Consider the following 19,700-nt stretch of genomic DNA (forward strand, 5'->3'; position numbering starts at 1 on the left):
ACACAAGGAGGTGGCAGTGGGCACCAGGACATGGGAATGGACACGAGGAGGTGGCAGTGGGCACCAGGAGGTGGGAATAGACAGGGGGATGTGGGAATGGACACAAGGAGGTGGCAGTGGGCACCAGGACATGGCAGTGGACACCAGGAGGTGGGAATGGACACAAGGAGGTGGAGATGGATACCAAGACATGGGAATGGACACAAGAAGTGGCAGTGGGCACCAGGAGGTGGGAATGGACACCAGGACATGGGAATGGACACGAGGAGGTGGCAGTGGGCACCAGGACATGGCAGTGGACACCAGGAGGTGGGAATGGACACAAGGAGGTGGAGATGGATACCAAGACATGGGAATGGACACAAGAAGTGGCAGTGGGCACCAGGAGGTGGGAATGGACACAAGGAGGTGGAGATGGATACCAAGACATGGGAATGGACACAAGGAGGTGGCAGTGGGCACCAGGACATGGGAATGGACACGAGGAGGTGGCAGTGGGCACCAGGAGGTGGGAATAGACAGGGGGATGTGGGAATGGACACAAGGAGGTGGCAGTGGGCACCAGGACATGGCAGTGGACACCAGGAGGTGGGAATGGACACAAGGAGGTGGCAGTGGGCACCAGGACATGGGAATGGACACGAGGAGGTGGCAGTGGGCACCAGGAGGTGGGAATAGACAGGGGGATGTGGGAATGGACACAAGGAGGTGGCAGTGGGCACCAGGACATGGCAGTGGACACCAGGAGGTGGGAATGGACACAAGGAGGTGGCAGTGGGCACCAGGACATGGCAGTGGACACCAGAAGTGGGCACAGAGGAACAGCAGGCAGACCAGTCCAGGAAAGGCACAAGGACTGCTCCCAGAGGTGATTTCCAAGTGGGTGATTTTATCTGCATTTCTGAGCCTTGCACAAACCCCCCTCACTCCGACGCCAAGAGGCAGCACCAGAGGTGTTAAACCAAACCTGGGAATATTTGCAAAGTCATGCTGAGAATACTTGTATTAAAGGTTGTGCTGCACATCAACACTGCCATGGAGGAATTATTTAAGTCCACAGCTCTGGAAGCACCTAAGAAAGTGTCCAGATAAGGAATAGCTCTGCTCCTTCTCCTTCCCTTCCCACTTGTGTGAGGCACTGCAGGAACGGTGCTGCCCTCACCCTGCCACTGTAAATCATAGCAATAAAAACCCCAATTAAAGCCAAAAAGGGACTTTGCTCAAGACAATCAGGCAGGACAATCTGTCTCCTAAGGGCCTCACTTGAACACTTCATTTTTTCAAAAGTCCAGCCCAAATAAAATAAGTAGGTTATTAAGCACTCAGCAGCTCCTTCACATAAATGTCCATGGAGTAATTCAGTGCTTTTATGAAAAAGGAAATGTTTTTAAACCAGACCAGGAAAGGAAACAAATCCTCAGAACCAGAAGATAATATTACCTCCAGAGAAGCCACTACAGAAACCATTCCTCTTTTTATTTATTTTAACTCTTCACCCACTTTTTAAGGCTATAAAAACAGCAGCACCAGCATGCTCAGCTCTCCAAATCCTTCTCCTGTCACTCTGCAGTGTCTGTGGAAACAAATGGACTTTTCCTCCCTTCCAGCTGAAGTTTGTGGGGCTTCTTCCACGACCACCAACACCACACAGACAAAAGGGTGCAACAACCACAATTTCTCCCTCAAGCATTGCTCCAGCACCCCCAAATCCAGCAATCCCAGGCAAAGAGACTCCACAACACCTGAGTGTCTCTTCCCAACGGGGAGTAACTGAACAGGGAACAGCCTGGTGTGCAAATGTTACACTGGAAAATACCCCACAAGCTGCCCTGGGCTCTGTCCCAGCTATCCTAATTTAGGGCAGTACTGGAAGCAAGCAAATCTGAGCATTTCCATCCTGTCACTGCACTGGCTGCTCACCACCAGCAAGTGTCCTCCCAAAAGCAAGACCCACTTCAGCTCAGCCCACTGCAGACCCTCAGCTGCCTCTTTTATTTTTAAATAAAAATAAAGCTGCCTTTTTTAGCTTTTAAATAAAAATAAAACTCAACAATACCTCAGTCCCAAGCACAAAGTTTGCTGACACAGCTGACAGAGTCACTGCAGAAGTTACTCCAGTTTAGGGGTGCAGAAAATGTCATGAAAGCTTTGCATGAGCCAGACCTAAAAGAAGATTACTGATATATCTTGTGCTGCTGTTTCCCTCAGTGCTGTTATTTCCCTCTTGATAAGGCCCCACCTGCCAGGCAAACCACAGAGCCTGTCTCCAAAACCTCATGGAGCACCCTTTAAATGTGGAATATGATTAGAAGGTGAGGGAAGAAAAGACTGCTCTTTAACAGCCACGAATTAAATCAGCCCAGAAAGCCCCCTTGGAACAGATGAACCCCAATCCTGGGTTTGAAAGCAGAGGGTGAGTGATAGGGATCAGAGGTGACAGTGCCAGGGTAGGAACCTCTCTCTGCCTGCCACAAGCCACCCTGCCACCACAACCACTCCCTCACAGGGAACACAGCGGAGTTCCAGGCTGGGACATTCAACAGTGAGCACAGAACCATCCCATCCTGCCTTGGAAGGGACCCTCGAGGTAATCTCTGATGAGTTCAGAACCCAGAGTTTGGAACCTGCACCTTGCACAGGCTGGGGTCTCTGTGTCCCCACAGCTGCCTGTGTCAGAGCACACATCCAAACCCCTTTTACAAGGTGTCTCTACGAATACAAGGCTCCCACCCCATCATACTCATGGTGGAAAGTGCAGCAAGGCAGAGGCAGGCAAAGCTTGAGCCACGTCACAATTTGTGGGAAGCTCAGAGCAGAAGGGCCAAGCTCTCCCTGGGTTATTATCCAATCTTCAAATTAACACCAGTCATTAATTTATTAGCATGACATCACATCCTGCAGGCTGGATTTCAACACACAGCCATGACAGTGCAAGCACGTGAAGAAATGCAGCATTCCCTAGGAGTTCTGATCTGCTTTCCAATCTTTTACCTTGGGAAGACCTAAATGATGTCCTGAACATGGAAACAACATCCTCAGGGAGTTAATAAACAGAAATCAAAACAATCTATGAGATCAATCAACATTTTCTAGAGTGGACAATTATTTTAAATATTTGCTTATATCCAGCTACAAATGGGCAGCATTAAAGCACAATTACAGTGTGAGGGTGGATTACAAAGTGATGAGGTTAAAGGAGATTGTTTGCATTAACAGGCAGAATCATAAAAGGATTTCAGAGTGGCAGCCACTCAATAAAGTGGCCAGGGAAAGTTCCCTGCAGACAGTTATGAATGATGCTGCTCAATTCCCTCCGTGAGTTAAGGAGCAGCAGTCAGAAATTAAGACAGCTAAGGAGTAGTTCATTAAGAACATGAGCTCAGCTGGCCAGGCTCAGAGGAGAAAACAGCAAAAGGCCTTTAGTGCATCAATCTGGAGCACCTGGATCCAATATCAGCTGGGTCTCAGGTTCCCTCTGCTCCCCTGGCACTGAACCAAGCCTGCAGGGATCTCCCCACACCAGCTGGCAATCCCTCTCCCCATCTCCTTCTCTGGGCATTCTCAAACCCCAGTGGGACCCTGAGAAACCTGACATTTCTTTGGGGTTAGGCCTGCTCAGAGGAGGAAGTCATAGAGATTTGCCTGTGGTTTGTGATTGTCACCTCCACAAGTGTCCTCCCAGCCGCTTGCACTTCCTCAACCCTGAACTCTGGCACTCCCTCTCAAAAACATTTTAATTCTTGGGCACAAGACATGTGGCTGGATGGGTCTGAGTCTTCTCAGCACAGACACTCTGAACAAACCATCGGAACTCAAATAATCCCCTTCTGATAAATGTGCTGAGGGCTCTGGTTTCGTTTTTAAAATGGCTTTTGATAACCCACCTATTTATGTTTTGAAAGGGAGAAAAAATGAATTAGGAAATTGCACAGGCACAAAAACAAAGGCAATGTCTGACAAAGAGTTTTGTTAATTTGTGGGTAATTGCTCATTACTGCAAAAAAAGGTTTTTGCAGTGTTTCATGGAGAGCAGATAAGAACCCCCAGCCCATTACTGAGTATTGCTTTTGGCAAAGGGTGGATTCCATTAAACAGGGATCCTGCCATCCCTAAAGCACCCAGGGAAAGGGAACAACGTGTTCTGTTGAGTCATTTAGCAGGGATCTTCATGTGCTTGCACTCTCCCTTCTCTGTCCCCTCTTGCCTTGTTCACAGCTCTGCTTTGGGCATCACCTCCCCCTCACTGCCTCTGCTGAGCACCCCAAACTCCAGCCCTTGGGAACATGGGTGTCCTCTCCCTTCCTCTAGGTCTGGGTTACCTTCTCATTCCACTAAAAATGTATTTAACATCTCTCAGACCACTGGCACTCCGAGCTCACCCTCAAGTGCTGGATTCTCCTTCCCAGTTAAAGCAAGTGGGTTTTGAGTTCTGGTGCATCACAGAATCCCAGAAGGGTTTGGGTTGGGAGGGACCTTAAAATCCAACCAGTGCCATGGCAGGGACACCTTCCATCGTCCCAGGCTGCTCCAGACTCCATCCAACCTGGCCTGGGACACTTCCAAGCTCTGCCCAACCTGGCCTTGGACACTTCCAAGCTCTGCCCAACCTGGCCTTGGACATTTCCAAGCTCTGCCCAACCTGGCCTTGGACACTTCCAAGCCCTGTCCAACCTGGCCTGGGACACTTCCAAACTCCATCCAACCTGGCCTTGGACACTTCCAAGCCCTGTCCAACCTGGCCTTGGACATTTCCAAGCTCTGTCCAACCTGGCCTTGGACATTTCCAAGCTCTGTCCAACCTGGCCTTGGACACTTCCAAACTCCATCCAACCTGGCCTGGGACACTTCCAAACTCCATCCAACCTGGCCTGGGACACTTCCAAACTCCATCCAACCTGGCCTTGGACATTTCCAAGCTCTGTCCAACCTGGCCTTGGACACTTCCAAGCTCTGTCCAACCTGGCCTTGGACATCTCCAAGCCATGTCCAACCTGGCCTGGGACATTTCCAAGCCCTGTCCAACCTGGCCTTGGACATTTCCAAGCCCTGTCCAACCTGGCCTTGGACACTTCCAAGCCCTGTCCAACCTGGCCTTGGACATTTCCAAGCCCTGTCCAACAAGGCCTGGGACATTTCACAATTTTTGTGGCTGCCAGGACTGAAGGAGGACACCCTGGAGTGCTCCCTTTGGGAACAGCTCACCACTCACATGGCCAAGCAGGTATTCCAGCAGCAATCACCCTCAAGGCACTTTCAAGGTCTTTCTCATCATCCTAACAGCAGAGCCATTTTTAAGCCTTTCAAATAGCTTTAAATTAACTTTCCCTGAGAAACTTTGCCAGAGCAATATAAGCTGGCTGTGTAAAACTCCAGGCAGGGACACACAGAAGACAAAGAGCAGAGCTGAGAGAGGAGGAGGAGGAGGAGACACTGGATTTTGATGGAGCTGTTTCATTACTATGTAGATTCAAAGCCATTCCTGCAGTTACTGGAGCACTACCCCAGCCCTCCTAGCAAGCAAAAATCCATTTTGTGTACAAATAGGGCTTTTACAGCTCTGGCACAGTGCTCGACTGCAGAGTCAAACTTTTCAATGCCTGATAAGATTTTACTTGAAAGTGGCAGGAGGGCCCATGCCAGGAGCCTGTATGAAATGCCAGCTCAGTGGCACAAGGTCAAAGCCTGGTTTCAGGAGATTTAATGCAAGTGTTTCCAGACAAACTTCTTAAAAGCTCTGTGCTGTCTAGGGAGGCACAGATTGACACGCTTGGAAAGCCAAGGACCAAGCTTTATGACTCTTTTTCAAGCCAGGGTTATTTCTGTAACACTTTACCTCACAAAAAGCACAGCAGTAGGGTCTCCTTTTCTGTGCCTAGCCAATCCTTGGGTATTTGGCTGAAGTTAAGCATAAAGAAGTGTTTAAGGCCACAGTTTCTGTTTAACAGAAAAAAAAAAAATAATTAAAAAAAAAAAACCACAGAAAACATCAATCAAACAAAAACCACCCCAGCCCCTCCCAGAACAACAAACCCTCAGGGGCAGGAGTTGCTAATATCCTGAATAAAAACCCCAGAAGACAGATACAGACAACTGAGTTTAAAGACCAACAGCCCAAACAATTCACCTTTCTCCAGCAGTGCCCAAAACTATGGCTGGAGAAGCAGAAATTAAAATTGCACTGAAAGGCTCAATAATCTTTACCATTTTTAAGTATTTCAGGTTAAGTTGGTGTCAACAATGACCCTGAGCAGAAGTCAAGCATTAAGACTTTCAACACTGTGGACTTTGGCAGCTGTCACCAATGTTCAAAGGGACACTAAAACCCCATCAAACCCTGATCTGTCTGCTCAGGGTCTCCCATCTACACAAATGTTGGATTCACTCTCTCTTAAGAGCAGATTTGCAAGTGCTCCTCCACTCTGCCATTAAAGCATTTCAATTGTCTGCCTCTGCCATTTTAACAAATTCAAGTATAAGACTTTAAATTCAATTAGCACAAATCTCAGTGCTCCCAACATTAAATTTGCAAGTGACATTTAGTGGCATTCAACACACACGGAGCTAAGCTAATACACTAATGGACCGGCAAGGGAAATTGTAAAACACTCCCAATTGCAATGCTCTTTTTTAGGAAAGGAAATTCAAGGACTAGACTGCAGTGGACAGGAGGAGATGGCAGCTATGAAAAATCCTGCAAAAGCTCTCCAGATCCACCTGCTCAGAAAGGGGCATTTTTAAGGCTCTTTCAGTCCTTCAGACAGGATTTACCTGGTTTTATTTCTGCTTCTTCCTACATTTTTGATGAAGCTTAGACAGCACACCCCCACTGTGAGTTGTTCCCCAGGCACAGAGAGCAGGGATAAAATTCCCAAGCCTTGTCCCACACAGCTGATAGGGATGTGACAGTGCCCTCAGCACCCAAAGAGCCAGGCCAGCAAAGCCACCTGAGCAATTCTGCTACCACACCTGGGTAAGGAGTTAATTAAATTAATTAATTCCTTACCCAGCTTGCTAAGGAAGCTGCCAGTCTTCCTGCACTAGAAAAACCCAAAACTACTGCACTTCAGAGATTCCTTTTTTGTTTCCCAACTGGTAATATGCTTTGCTTTAGTTCCATTTAAACACAAAAAGCTACCTTCAAGCAGTTTCAAAGTCAGGGAGACACAAGGCAGACCAGGCTGGGAAGTCAGAGAGAAAAACAGCCTTGGAGCCATGGCTCCAAACAGAGGGAGATTTATTTTGTTGTGCATTTAACTCCAAGCAAATCAGCAAATCAGGCAAAAGCCAGGGAAGATGCTTTCCCAATAAGGATTTATTAGTGGTTTCCTTTGATTATGGATGTGTAATGGGGCAGCAGAGCAGGACTGCAGCAGTACAAAGGGAACTCCAACAGGACATCTGCCCCACTCAAGATTTGCTCCCTGATTTGGATGAGACAACTGCAAAGCCCAGCAACAGCATAACTGCATTTCTTTAAGAAACATGTTACAGTCTCCAAAATCAAGTTTTCTCTTTCCAGCTCTTGATCAAGGACTATCAGAACAAAGCTCATGGGTTACTTTCTAGGAATTGGGTTTTTTTTCCTCCCCTCAACTACAACACCACATTTGAAAAGACCAGAAACAATACACACAAATATTTTAGAGATGTTTAAATCCCAGAATGATTTGGGTTGGAAATAACCTCAAACACCCTTTCTTTCCACCCCACTGCCATGGGCAGGGACACCTTCCACCAAGCCCTACTACTCAGTTACACCTGGCAGCTTATCAGGATGGATGCTCTTTCATGGAAAGGCAAAGTAACCTGCACCAAACACTGCCTCTGCTAAGATTTTTAAAATAATAAAATATGATGATTAAATCATCATAATCATCAAATAATAAAATATGATGATGATGAAATTATCCCAAAAAGCTGGTAGGTTTCACATCTTCCTCAGTATTTTGCACTTGTCCCAGCATTTTGGGGAAGGAGGGGGACAGGATTTAATAATTAACTTAATGCTGTCACACCACACACTTTGGGAATTCAAGCTGTATTAAAAGCTGGAGATTCCATGCAGAACATCAGCCCTTCCAGAGGGCTCCTGCCCCAAAAAGCCTCCAATGACACCAGAAATCCTTTGGAAAGCACTGCCAGTACCCGGGAGCTCAGTTTGTGACCACCAGATCCAAGAAACCTCTAAAAAAATCAGGTTTTTGAGCTCCTTTTAAGCTCAGCTCCACTTCAGAGCCGCACGGTTGGGTTTGATGTGCTGCACTTGAATCACGACTGAAACAGCATCAGGTGCTCTGCTCCACTTCAGCACAGAACAGCCTGGACCTACCTGGCTGGGCAGCCTCAGAAATCCCTCCTGCCCTCCAGCAGTGCCTGCAAACCTGCCCAGGGGACAGGGACCTCATGCCATGGCCAACAACAGCACCATTCGAGCATCTGTTCAGGACCCCTTCACTTTCTGGCGATGCTACATGGATTTATTCTATCACTCAAACAGGCCCTTTCTCCAACAAGGGTCTGGATTATTTCTGAGCAATTTATTTTGATTTTTTTTTTCCCCTCACAGGATGTCCTGCTGCCCCAATTAAAAAGCCTTTAATTCCACAACCATTCCTTAAGGCCAGGCTGAAATTGCTTTTAAATCTGAGTAAGTCCCAGGCCACCCATATTTAGTGCACCAATTAACCAACGTTGAGTGATGCACAGAGGCAGCAGCCAGAAGAAGGAAGAACTTTTAAGTCACCATCACCCACAGTGCACGGGTCCACTTCAAGGGAACTCAAGAATTATCTAATTAAAAGTAGCCCCTATTCAATGAGTGTTGACAGAAACAATGAGATCCATGGAAAACAACAAATCACTGCCTTTAACTCTGAGCAGTCAAATAACATCCATAACACTTCCAAGTCCAGAAAATCATCCACCTATTTGGATTTATTAAATTTCTGTCACATCAAAAGCTAATTAATATGAGAGACGCTGTTCCCAGGTTGATAATGTGGAAGGAGAAAGAAGTGTAATAATTTGGGAATCGGCATTTGTTGCACAGATCACAAACACAGTCTAAAGGCATCTGAGCTGAATTTAGTTCTGCTCCACATGCCCAAAAACTCAGATAAATCACAGCAAAAATCTCTCTGGATTTAGAGGGGGTTTATTTCCCATATTGTAAAAGCAGCCTTTACATTTTGTCTGCCACCAACCAGGGCAAATGCCCTCTCTCTCCAAACTCCACACAACTTCACAAAGCTGGAGCAATTTTAACACCCACAAAACACTACACAAAACAAACCAGAATGCAACCCCAGTACAGCATCCACTCCCCAAAAAAACATAAGACAAGCCCAAACCCACCCAGATTCACAGCACCACCTCCACTGTCTTCAGCCAGGTGGTTTGCACTGGTTCTGTGTTTTGCACTGCTTCACAGAAGCCAAAAAAAAAGCATTTTCAGCCATGTGGACCTGGGGAAGAAGGGAGTCTGAAGGCATGAGTACAAATGCTGCTGTGACACCAGGCTGCACCATCAGCCAGTGACACGAGGACATTCATCGACATCCCGGTGCTGCTCTGCTAGGAGAGCCTGCCTGCATCAGCAAGCTTCAGCAGCACCATGTCAATATGGCAGAGCTCCCGTTTTTTACAAATAATCATCTTTTTCTCTCTCCTCCCATCCTCTCTCTGTGTATTTACGGTGCCTTGAAGGCACCAAGGCACTCTTTAATGAGGTTTTCACACAAGACAGAATAAATTAGAAACCTTGATCAAAACAGGGCCTCCAGCAGGAACACAGTACAAAGACAGCCCCATGCCTTATACACCGTGAAAAATCCAAACACTGCAGCCAGGCAGTCAGCAAACCATTCCACGAGCAAACAGGGAGCACACCCTCCTGCCAGGGTGCCCGTGATGGGGAGATCTCTCCTTTTCACGCCCAACCAAGAGGGGACAAAGCCATCATCCCATTGCTAAACCTGAGCCCCAGCGAGGTTGCACAGCCCCAGTGGGGATGGGATGGGATGGGATGGGATGGGATGGGATGGGATGGGATGGGATGGAGCTGCTCGCACTCACAGCAGGCACCTCCAGCTCCCTCTGGAGCAGGCAGCACCCTGCCTTTGCATCCCAGCAAGCAGAGGAGCCCGAGGCTGAGGGGAGCGGGCTCACCCCCACACGGCCACCGGAGCTGAGGGCACCAGATGTCCCGCAGAGCCTCTGGGGCAGGGAGCACCAGACCCAACGGAGGAGGGACAGAGCTGGCCGGGCTGAAGGGAACAGAGCCGGTTCGTGAGGCTGAGGGGGCTGCAGAGCTCCCCAGAACCACCTGCAACCGCCCGGGCTCGGGCTCCCGGAGCTCCCCCGGGACCCGCTGCGGCCCCACGAGCTCGGGGACCGGCAGCTCCCCGCAAAGGGCTGCGGCCCCCGAACCGGGGATGCGGAGCTCCGCCGGGCACAGCACCGAGCTGCCGGGGCCGCAGCCCGGACTGGGCTCCCGGAGCACCCGCGGCCGCAGCCCCGGGCTGGGCTCCCAGGGCTCCCAGAGCTGCCGTGGGCTCCCATGGCCGCAGCCCCGAGCTGGGCTCCTGTGGGCTCCCATGGCCGCAGTTCCGAGCGGCGCTCCCAGCCCGGCCAGGGCTGAGCAGACCGCACCTTCGCGGTGCGCCCGGGGCCCAGATCCGCCCGTGCTGCGGGGCCGGAGCTCTGTCACACCCCCGAGCCGAGCCACCCGAAGCCCCCCCGGAGCCTGCGGGGGCCGGAGCTCTGCTCGCACCCCGCGGGGCTGCGGGGGCCGCCGCCGGGACGAGGAGCCGGAACCCGCCGCGGCACGTCCCTGCTGGGGCGGCGGCGGCCGCGTCCCCGCTGTCACCGCCGGTGTCCCGTCCCGCCGCCAGCCGCGGGCCTGCGCCGAGCCGGAGGCCGCTGCTTGGCCGCTCACTCACCGTGCGGAGCCGCGGCTCGCTGCGGGCCGGGCGGGTGCGGCCGCCGGGCGGGTCCCCGGGCGGTGCGGCGGCTCCAGCCCGCTGCCCGTGTCCCGTTTCCAGTACCCCGCTGCCGTGTCCCGTGTCCCGTGCGGCGGCCGCGGGCGGGGCGGGGGCACCGCGCGCCACGTGACCGCCGTGTCATCCCGGCCGCCATCTTGTGCCCGTCCCTCCGTGCCGGGGAGCGCTGCGCCTCAACATCCTCATCCCCATTCCCGTTCCTTTTCCCACCCCCATTCCTGTTCCTATCCCCATTCCCATTCGCATCCCCATTCCCTTTCCCATTCCCGTTCCCAGAGGGATCCACAGCTTCCCTTGCCCAGCACAGGAGCAGCCCCTGCTCGCTGTGTTTTACAGAACCCCAGGATCCCTGAGGCTGGAAAATCCCTGCCAGCCCATGGAGTCCCAGCTGTGCCCAGTGCCCACCTTGTCCCCAGCCCAGAGCACTGAGTGCCACCTCCAGCCCTGCCTGGGACACCTGCAGGGCTGGGCACTGCAAAGCTCCCTGGGCAGCCCCTGCCAAGGCCTGAGCACCCTTTGCATGCAGAAATTGCTGCTGCTGTCCCAGCTGAGCCTCCCCTGGCCCAGCCTGAGGCCCTTTCCCCTTGTCCTGTCCCTGTTCCCTGGCAGCACAGCCCGACCCCCCCTGGCTGTCCCCTCCTGGCAGGGAGTTGTGCAGAGCCACAAGGGCCCCCTGAGCCTCCTTTGCTCCAGGCTCAGCCCCTTGCCAGCTCCCTCAGCCCCTCCTGGGGCTCCAGACCCTTCCCCAGCCCCAGCCCATCCATGTCCTTCCTGCACTGGGGACCCAGAACTGGACACAGCCCTCAAAGAAGTCACCCTGAACCCTTAGGAGGGTGCCCCCAAAAGATTAAGTTCTGCCATCAGTGTAGCTTGCTCACAGCACTTGAGGAGTAGCAGTGTGTGAGTTCTCCTCCTAAATCCATCTGGCAGCTTTCCAGTACCTATAGGAAATCCACAACCAAAATCCCCAAAAGCGGAGTGCAGGGTGTTGGAGCAAACTCTGCTACCTGCCTTTATTTCACTCTGCAGGAGCTCTGCTGGCCATTGGGCTTCAGCTCTCTGTCAGCTCTGGAGATGTGACAAGTCAGCTGTTATTAATAAAATCTCAGTTAAAATAAACTCATGGGACAATTTAGCTTAGGGACAACCCCTGAGTGTCACCATCTCCAGGCAGAAAGAGGCTCAAATTTTGTCCTGTGAGCACTAACATCCATTTCAAACTTTGTGCTTCATAAATTGCGACTTCTAACACAAAACTGTTTTTTTTTTTTTCCATGCCAAAAAGTAAAAATCATTTCCTGGTGGCCACAGAGGGGTCCCTGCATGTGCTGAGCCTGGTTCCCTTCAGGGCTGTTCCCCAGCCTGGGAAGATCTGCAAGGTCTGATTAAAACTTTTCCCGTATTTCAGGCATTTTTCCAGCCAGGAGATTGTGCAGATAGCACAGCCACACATCCAGCTCCCCCTGTCCCAAGCATGGGAGGATGACAACACACATGGGAGGGACTGGATGTACTGGTGTGTTTCAGTAACACCGAGCAAGAGACATGTTTTGCTGATCTTGGCACGTAAACAAAACAAAATATAAAAAAAAAAAACCCTCGTGACATACCCCAATCAACAAGTGATTGCAGACATTACCCAAGCAAAATTAAGAATTAATTTTGAATAAATAGTAATTTATGCAGTGGGATGGGTGAAACACAGTGGTGTCCTGGGCCTCTGTAAAGAGCTGTCAGATCCTGCACTTTCTAAAAATGGAGTTGAGCCATTCTGAGAGAAAATTCTCTGTGTAATAAAATGAAAATTTAGAGCCAGTTAGGAAGTTTTTTAAAGTCTGCTGTGACCTGCAGCTCCTCACAGATTTTCATCAGTGCCAGTGAAGAGTGGACAAGCTTTGTTTGACCTCAGGATCCAGGCAACAGCTTTCACCCTGTGCCAACTGGTAGTTAGGAGGGGAAATGCAGATGGAAGAGAACGGCTTTGGAGAAGGGTTCTGGAGAAGTCCAGGAGAGCGGTGCTGGGGACACCAGATGCCAACAGCTTTGATTCTGTCATCCCTGAGGAGGGATTTATTTGTGAGTAGATCTCATGCTGGTAGCTCTGTTCTGGTTTTTCCCAGGTTGATCAGGCTGGCTTGCATGAGGAAGAGGAAACCAGGAAGAATTTAGGATTAGGGAAGGCTTTTTGGGGTGCTGCTGCATCTCCCTTGGGGCAGTGGAGGGCTTGGCAATCCCAATTCCAATTTATCTTTCCATTTGCTCCCCTTGTGCGATGCCATCAAGGCAGGGGGGGTTAAGGGGGTTCCTGCTTTTCAGCAGGCGCTGTTTCCTTCCTGACTATGGTTTCTTGCCATCCCATCTCACAATGCTCTAATAGGATTAATGTTGTTGACACTTCCCTGTACAATAAATCCCCCCTTGCCGGGGTTGTTCCCCCAGGATGGGCATTTTCCTGCAGATAATAGGAACCTGAAGCCTGTGCAAATTGCTTCCCCGGGAGCCTGACCTCCCTGTTGGGAATGACAAAGGGCCATCCAAGAGGCTTAGGAATGGCTGTCCTGAGCTGCTGCCGGGGCTTAATCCTGCTGAGCCACTGCAAACAGCATCACCAGCCCCTAAATGTGGGGGACATTCCAGCAAGGCCAGGTTGCATGGGGCTTGGAGCCCTGGAAGGTGTCCCTGCCCATGTTTGGTTTCTTCTGCTGGAGCTTGGAATAAGTTGATTAATCAGAATCAATGGGAATGGATCAACAGTGAGATGCTAATAGGTCATAATCATAAGGCACTGATCAATAATCCATAAATCAATGATGTTCCAACGGAAGAGATATTTTTATTTAGAAAGGTATGTTGATTATTAGCATGCTGACACTTTATTAATGAAATAATATTCAACTAACTTAAGTAAAATTCCAATTACCTTCATCTCACCTCACTCACCATGGGTCCTTCTTTGAGGGCAGCCACGACCCCATACCCCTCATTTATGCCACCACTTGGTGACATCATTCCCCCATTAATGGTATTTATGACATCATTTCTGTGGGTTGCATCATTCATTTAGTGCCTTTATCCATGACACCATTTACACCAAACAGCACCATCAGCTCAGTGTCTTTGAAATGTCATTTTGGGATCATTTTGACCCATTAATTCAGCATCTTCACACCAAACCCTGATGTTTGATGGGGTTGTACTGACTGTGATGGTTTTAAAAGCTTTAGAAATAGAAACAGACACAGAGGTCGTTGTTCCAAATGGGAAGAGTCCCACAGGGCTTTGTCCCTGTCCCCTGATGGTAGCAAGGGCTGTTCAGAAAAAGGGAGCAGAGCAAAAAATCAGAATTAAATACATAGTGAATGGAGCTGAGCAAAAAGCACAGTGAATCCACATGCTGTGGCTTTAAGGAACTGCAGGGCAGGGCTGTTAGCTGCAGTGTAAATGGCAAAAGAGACCAAAATCCCCGTGTTCCAAAGGATGCAGGAGATCCCGATTCTGCTACTTTGTTATTCAAGCTGTGATTAATGGTGAGGTGGCGTCATCCTCTCTGATCAGGGATATTAAGCAGTGATGGGTTGCAGACAAACAGCATTAGAAATGCAAGATTGTTTCAGATCATTAGGAAAATACGTAAACTCATTTCTTTAATTAATCTGGCTTTAATGGCTGATTGCTTCTGATTAAAATAGCACGTCTGGGGGAAATGCGTCAAAATTGGATGTAAAAGGAGAAACTCTTAGCGGAGGGAGGGCAAAAATATTTCCCCATTTAAACAGAAGAAAGAAAAATGAAGTGTGGAAGATGGTAAAAGAAGGAAGACAAGACAATTCCAAGGGGAAATCAATCAGCAGGTTTCCAGATGGGACTGGTGGGTTTTCCAGAGGCACAGGCTGCCATTGCCTTGCCTTGGAACATCCCTTGGAAGCAGAATGTCTTGGCTGGGCTGGGCACTGCTGTCCCCAGTGTCCTGGATGTGTCCCTGGGCTTCAGCACAGGAGCACCATCCATGCCTTGGGTGGATCCTTACAGCATTTCCTGTGGGGATAATGAAAGGGTGACAGAGGATCCCAAAAACAGCTCTGGGAGAGCCCAGATCTCCTGGCTGGGCTGGGCACTGCTCCCTCCAGGGTCCTGGATGCGTCCCTGGGCTTCAGGACTAGAAACAGGAGCACCATCCATGCCTTGGGTGGATCCTTACAGCATTTCCCGTGGGATAATGAACAGGTGACAGAGGATCTGAAAAACAGCTCCAGGAGAGCCCAGCAATCCTGGCTGGGCTGGGCACTGCTCTCCCCAGGGTCCTGGGGACTGCACGTGTCCTTGGGCTTCAGGACTAGAAACAGGAGCACCATTCCGTGCCTTGGGTGGATCCATCCAGCATTTCCTGTGGGCTAATGAACAGGTGACAGAGGATCCCAAAAACAGCTCCAGGAGAGCCCAGATCTCCTGGCTGGGCTGGGCACTGCTCTCCCCAGGGTCCTGGATGTGTCCCTGGCCTTCAGGACAGGGGCACCATTCTGTGCCTTGGGTGGATCCATCCAGCATTTCCTTTAGCCCTATGCCAGGCATTTCCCACCAGACAATGAAAGGGTGACAGAGGATAACAAAAAAAGCTCTGGGATAAAAGCTGCAGCTCCCACTGGGCTGAGGATGATGAGTAGGTGGGAGCAGGATGGAGCTGAGGATTCCAGGTGTCCCACTGCAGATATCCCCACTCCCGGCCCCTTCAGCGAGCGAGCTTCTCCAGCATCCCAGGAAGTGATTCTGCTCCCTCTTTCCTTGCTGCTAATGGGGTTTGCTTCTCCTCTTAGGGGTAAAAGCAGTTTCCAGAAGTGCTGTATTTCCTGAGAATGGTGGCTCCCAGGCTCATCAAATCCCTCACCCCTTTCCTTCCCTGTGCCTGGCTCTGGCACTGCCTCCTCTCCCAAACAGCGAGCGCTGCTCCCTGTTGACCAGGCTTGTCAAAACCCGCCAGGCGTTCCCGGGCTGGCAAAGCTCCTCAGCAAAGGTTCCTGGGTTCCTGGAGCAGGGTGTTCCTAACAACCCCCTTGTACACCTGCATGTGCTCTGCAGCGCTTTGCTGAGTCAGCAAGGAGGGCACGGTGCCACCCTCTCTCTGTCCAGGTGGTACGGGGTGACAGGGACAGCAGCAGCTCCACGGGGCCATCATCTCTGTGGAGTTTGGATCTGATTTGCTGTGAAATTCCTACAGAAACAATGCCTCACGTGCTGCAGCCCTTTGGTTTTTCCTACTGCTCATCCCAAAAGCTTTTTTTCCCCCACTCCTTTACATGAACTGTGACTAAATAAACCTTGGAGTGCATGTGGATGGTTGCTGTGCTGCATGTCCCGGCGTGCCTGTTTCCTTGGAAAACCGGTGCTCGTCCCCAAAAGGGATTTCCAGACGCACCAGCAGGGCTGAGCTGAGCCTGGAGCGGAGCCCGCGCTGCTGCATCCTCCTCATCCTCCTCCCTGCAGACGGAGCCTGCGTGCTCGGGCAGGTCCGGCCGCCCAAAGCCATTAATTAGGGAGTCATTAAAACTCAGTTAGCTCTCCAGGCAGGAGCTGGGAGAAGAAAGCCTTGCTCTGGGAAACCAGCAGCACCAAGGTGGGGTTTTAGCAGTGCTGTGGCTCTGCAGTGACTCAGGGAAGCCTGATTAGCTCCAGGCTTTCAGGAGAGATTACCTTGAGGATGCTCCCTGAATTCACTTTGCCAGCCGGTTCATTCTGCAAGCAACACGCTGAAATCCTGGGAAAAACAGAAGGGAAAGGCTCTGCCAGCGCTCAGGGCTGAGCTTACAGCCCAGCAGAGGCTGGGAAGAGGCAGGTTTCTTGAGGCAAGGGGCTGACAGTGAATTTGTAAGAATAAGAATTGTTTTCTTGGGACTGGCTGGGGCTTCCCGTGATGCAGCTGTGCCCCCCGGAGCAGAGCCCATCCCCAATGTGCCCAAGATGTCTGTGAGCAGGAGGAGAGGCCATTGCATCCCCCTTTGCCTCCTCTCTGGCTCCCACAGCCTCTCCTTGCTTTCCCACCCCTGCCAGGGTGTTCCCAGGCTCACTTTGCTTTGGAGATGCCTTGGAGCCCCAAACTGGTCCCAGTGCCCAGCCACGGCCTCCCCAGTGCAGAACAGGAGGAAATGTCCGCCCTTAACCTGATGTCAGGTTGACAAACAGGATGATGCCTCCAGATCATCTTGAAGTCACCTCTTTTGGAGACCCAGGAAAGCCTGGCTGTCCCCCTGTGCCTGGCCACTGAGCTCCAGACCGTGTCACCTCCATGGTGCTCAAGGGGCAAGAGCAAAAGGACACCTGGAGGCTCCCACTGAAGCTCTGTGGGGTTTTCTGCTGAGCCCAGAGATGCTGCAGTCACCAGTGGCTCCAGGTCTCCTTCCTGCTCAATGCCAGGATCCCATCCTGGAGGCTGATTCCTATCATCCCCTCTATTTGTCCTTCACCTCATGTGATTTTGGGAGCTGCCATTGCCAAACAAAGGTTTGGGGATTCTGTGCTCCTGTTTGCTGGCACCCGGGGAGAGCACGAGTTTCATTGCCAAGCTGGATTTTCTCAGTTTTCCCTGTAGGGGCAGCAGTTGCCTTTGCAGCCAGCCCAAAGGAAGAAAAAGATCTGTATTTTAAAAAACAAACTCCCGTTCCTAGTGACTGCAGCTCTGATAACAGCACTAAGGTCAGAATGAGCCTCTGCTAAGTGGGTTTAGCAGTCATCATGTTGAACTCAGTGCCTATAGCTGAGTGATTTGTACCCTGTGTCCCCAAGCCAGCTCCATTCCTCAAATTAGCATAAGGTCTATAAATCAAGCTGCTTTTGATGATGATGATAACAACAACAACAATACTAATAATAAAATATCTCTTCAGTGTCCTGATTGATTGCAGGCAATAGTCTTGCCCTGGAGTGGAGATCTCCAGAGCTCCCTTCCCAACACTGCTGTGGTCATGCCTCAGGTGAGGGAAATTCAGGATATGTTATTGGGGAAAGGTTCTTTACCCAGAGGGTGCTGGGCACTGACCAGGCTCCCCAGGGAATGGGCACAGCCCCGAGGCTGCCCAAACTCCAGGAGTGTTTGGACAGCCCTCCCAGGCAGCAGCGAGACTATTTTGGGATGTCTGTGCAGGGTCAGAAGCTGGGCTTGATGATCCCTTTGTTCCCTTCCAACTCTGGGTGTTCTATGATTCTCTCCTTAAAACAGATGAAATCTCTGTATGGATCCTCTCATCCTTTCAAGGAAACATCAGATAAAACATGTGGATATCCTCTTATGAGCTTGATAAATATATAGACTTAAATAAACCTTGAAGGGCATCAGGTTCTCCATGTGAGAAGGAGCATCAAATGTTTTCCCACTTCTACAGGGGCTTCTACAGATTTCCCTGCAACAGCCTCTGGATTCAATAACCTGTTGCTGCTAGGAAACAAAACTCACCAGCCCAGGTTCCTGATAACACTTTGCAGGAGGTGCTTGGGACTCTCAAACCAGCCCAAGTTGGCTGTGGTGGCAGTTTGGGTCTGGGAGACATCCTTTTGTGTTCCCCTTGGGATGCAGGGTGCCTGGAGCTCTGGGCTGTGTGGTTTCAAAACCCTAACCCTAGCTGGAACCCTAACTCTAGGCAGTAAACACAGCCTAGAGCTAAGGCTGCTTCAAGGAGAAAGCTCTGGTGGAAGCCGTGTTGTGGCAGTTTTGTGTTCCCCTTGGGATGCCTTTTGCAGCTACAGCATGCCTGGAGCTCTGGGCTTTGTGGATTTCAGAATCCTTGCAAGCAGTCACCCACACAGGGCCACAGGCCCCCAAACACCAAGACCACCCCTTTTCCCTGGGAAACAAAACTCACCAGGCCAGGTTCCTGGTCTCACTGTGCAGGAGGCACTTGGCACTGTCAAAGCAGCCCGAATTGGCAGTGGTGGCAGCTTGGGTCTGGAGGCATCCTGTGCAATGTGGAATTTCAGCAGAGGGCCAGCCACTCAGGGAAGAAATGAAACAAGAGGAGAAGCTGATGATAAGGTTCTCATTTTGATGGCAAATGATGATAATTTGAAGATTTAACACCCAAGTCCTGGTGGAGCTAGAGTACAGTACTTGGTGGGATTGTAATGCAGTATAAGCCATAGAAAGCTCAGAGTGATACAACCTGTTATGAACAGAAATTCGGTTAATATTTTTTTTATGAGAAAAAGTTTCAAAAAGGCAGCCAGACCACTGGCCCTGCCCAAGTTCTGTGTGTTTTGTTATTGTAATCACGGGTCGATGAGGCTAATCGCTCCTTTTGTATCAGCAGAGCCTTGCCCGAGGCTAAGTTGTACCTTTCTCATAGTGAAGACACCTGAGAAGGTGGGGGGGGGTTATGCAAAGTGACTCCAAGACCAATGCAGCATGGTCCCCCCACTGTACTGAGAAGACCCCAAAAACAACGAGCCAAATAAGAGTTGAGAGACTGGAGTGATGTCTGGATGTGAGGAGCGGAGTGCTGGGCCTGCAGAGATGCGGGAAACCTTCATCGTTCCTCACCCTGTCCTCGACATCCCCCGGGCCAGGTCTGGGAGGTCTGGGAGACCCGGACCGAGCTACCATTTGATGGGATCAGGAGGCCCTGAAGGCTCCCAAAAGGATCTGATCCCCAGCTCTGCTCCTGGTGGACAGAGCTGTGCATATCCTCCTCCTCTTAGTCACCCTGGGAGAGACGACGG

The 19,700-nt window shown here is 50.7% G+C and overlaps 1 protein-coding gene across 1 annotated transcript in view; it reads right to left on the reverse strand.

Annotated features, from left to right (window-relative positions):
- SGMS1 (sphingomyelin synthase 1) overlaps positions 1-10,958 on the reverse strand; it is a 101,904-nt gene extending 90,946 nt beyond the window's left edge. The window contains exon 1 of the mRNA XM_063164087.1: positions 10,941-10,958. The gene's annotated coding sequence lies outside the window, so the exon portion shown is untranslated. The remainder of the gene's footprint in view (positions 1-10,940) is intronic.
- Between the last annotated feature and the right edge of the window lie 8,742 nt (positions 10,959-19,700).

The sequence above is a fragment of the Melospiza melodia genome, chromosome 9 (genome assembly GCF_035770615.1).
Source record: "Melospiza melodia melodia isolate bMelMel2 chromosome 9, bMelMel2.pri, whole genome shotgun sequence".
In the NCBI taxonomy this organism is placed as follows: Eukaryota; Metazoa; Chordata; class Aves; order Passeriformes; family Passerellidae; genus Melospiza; species Melospiza melodia.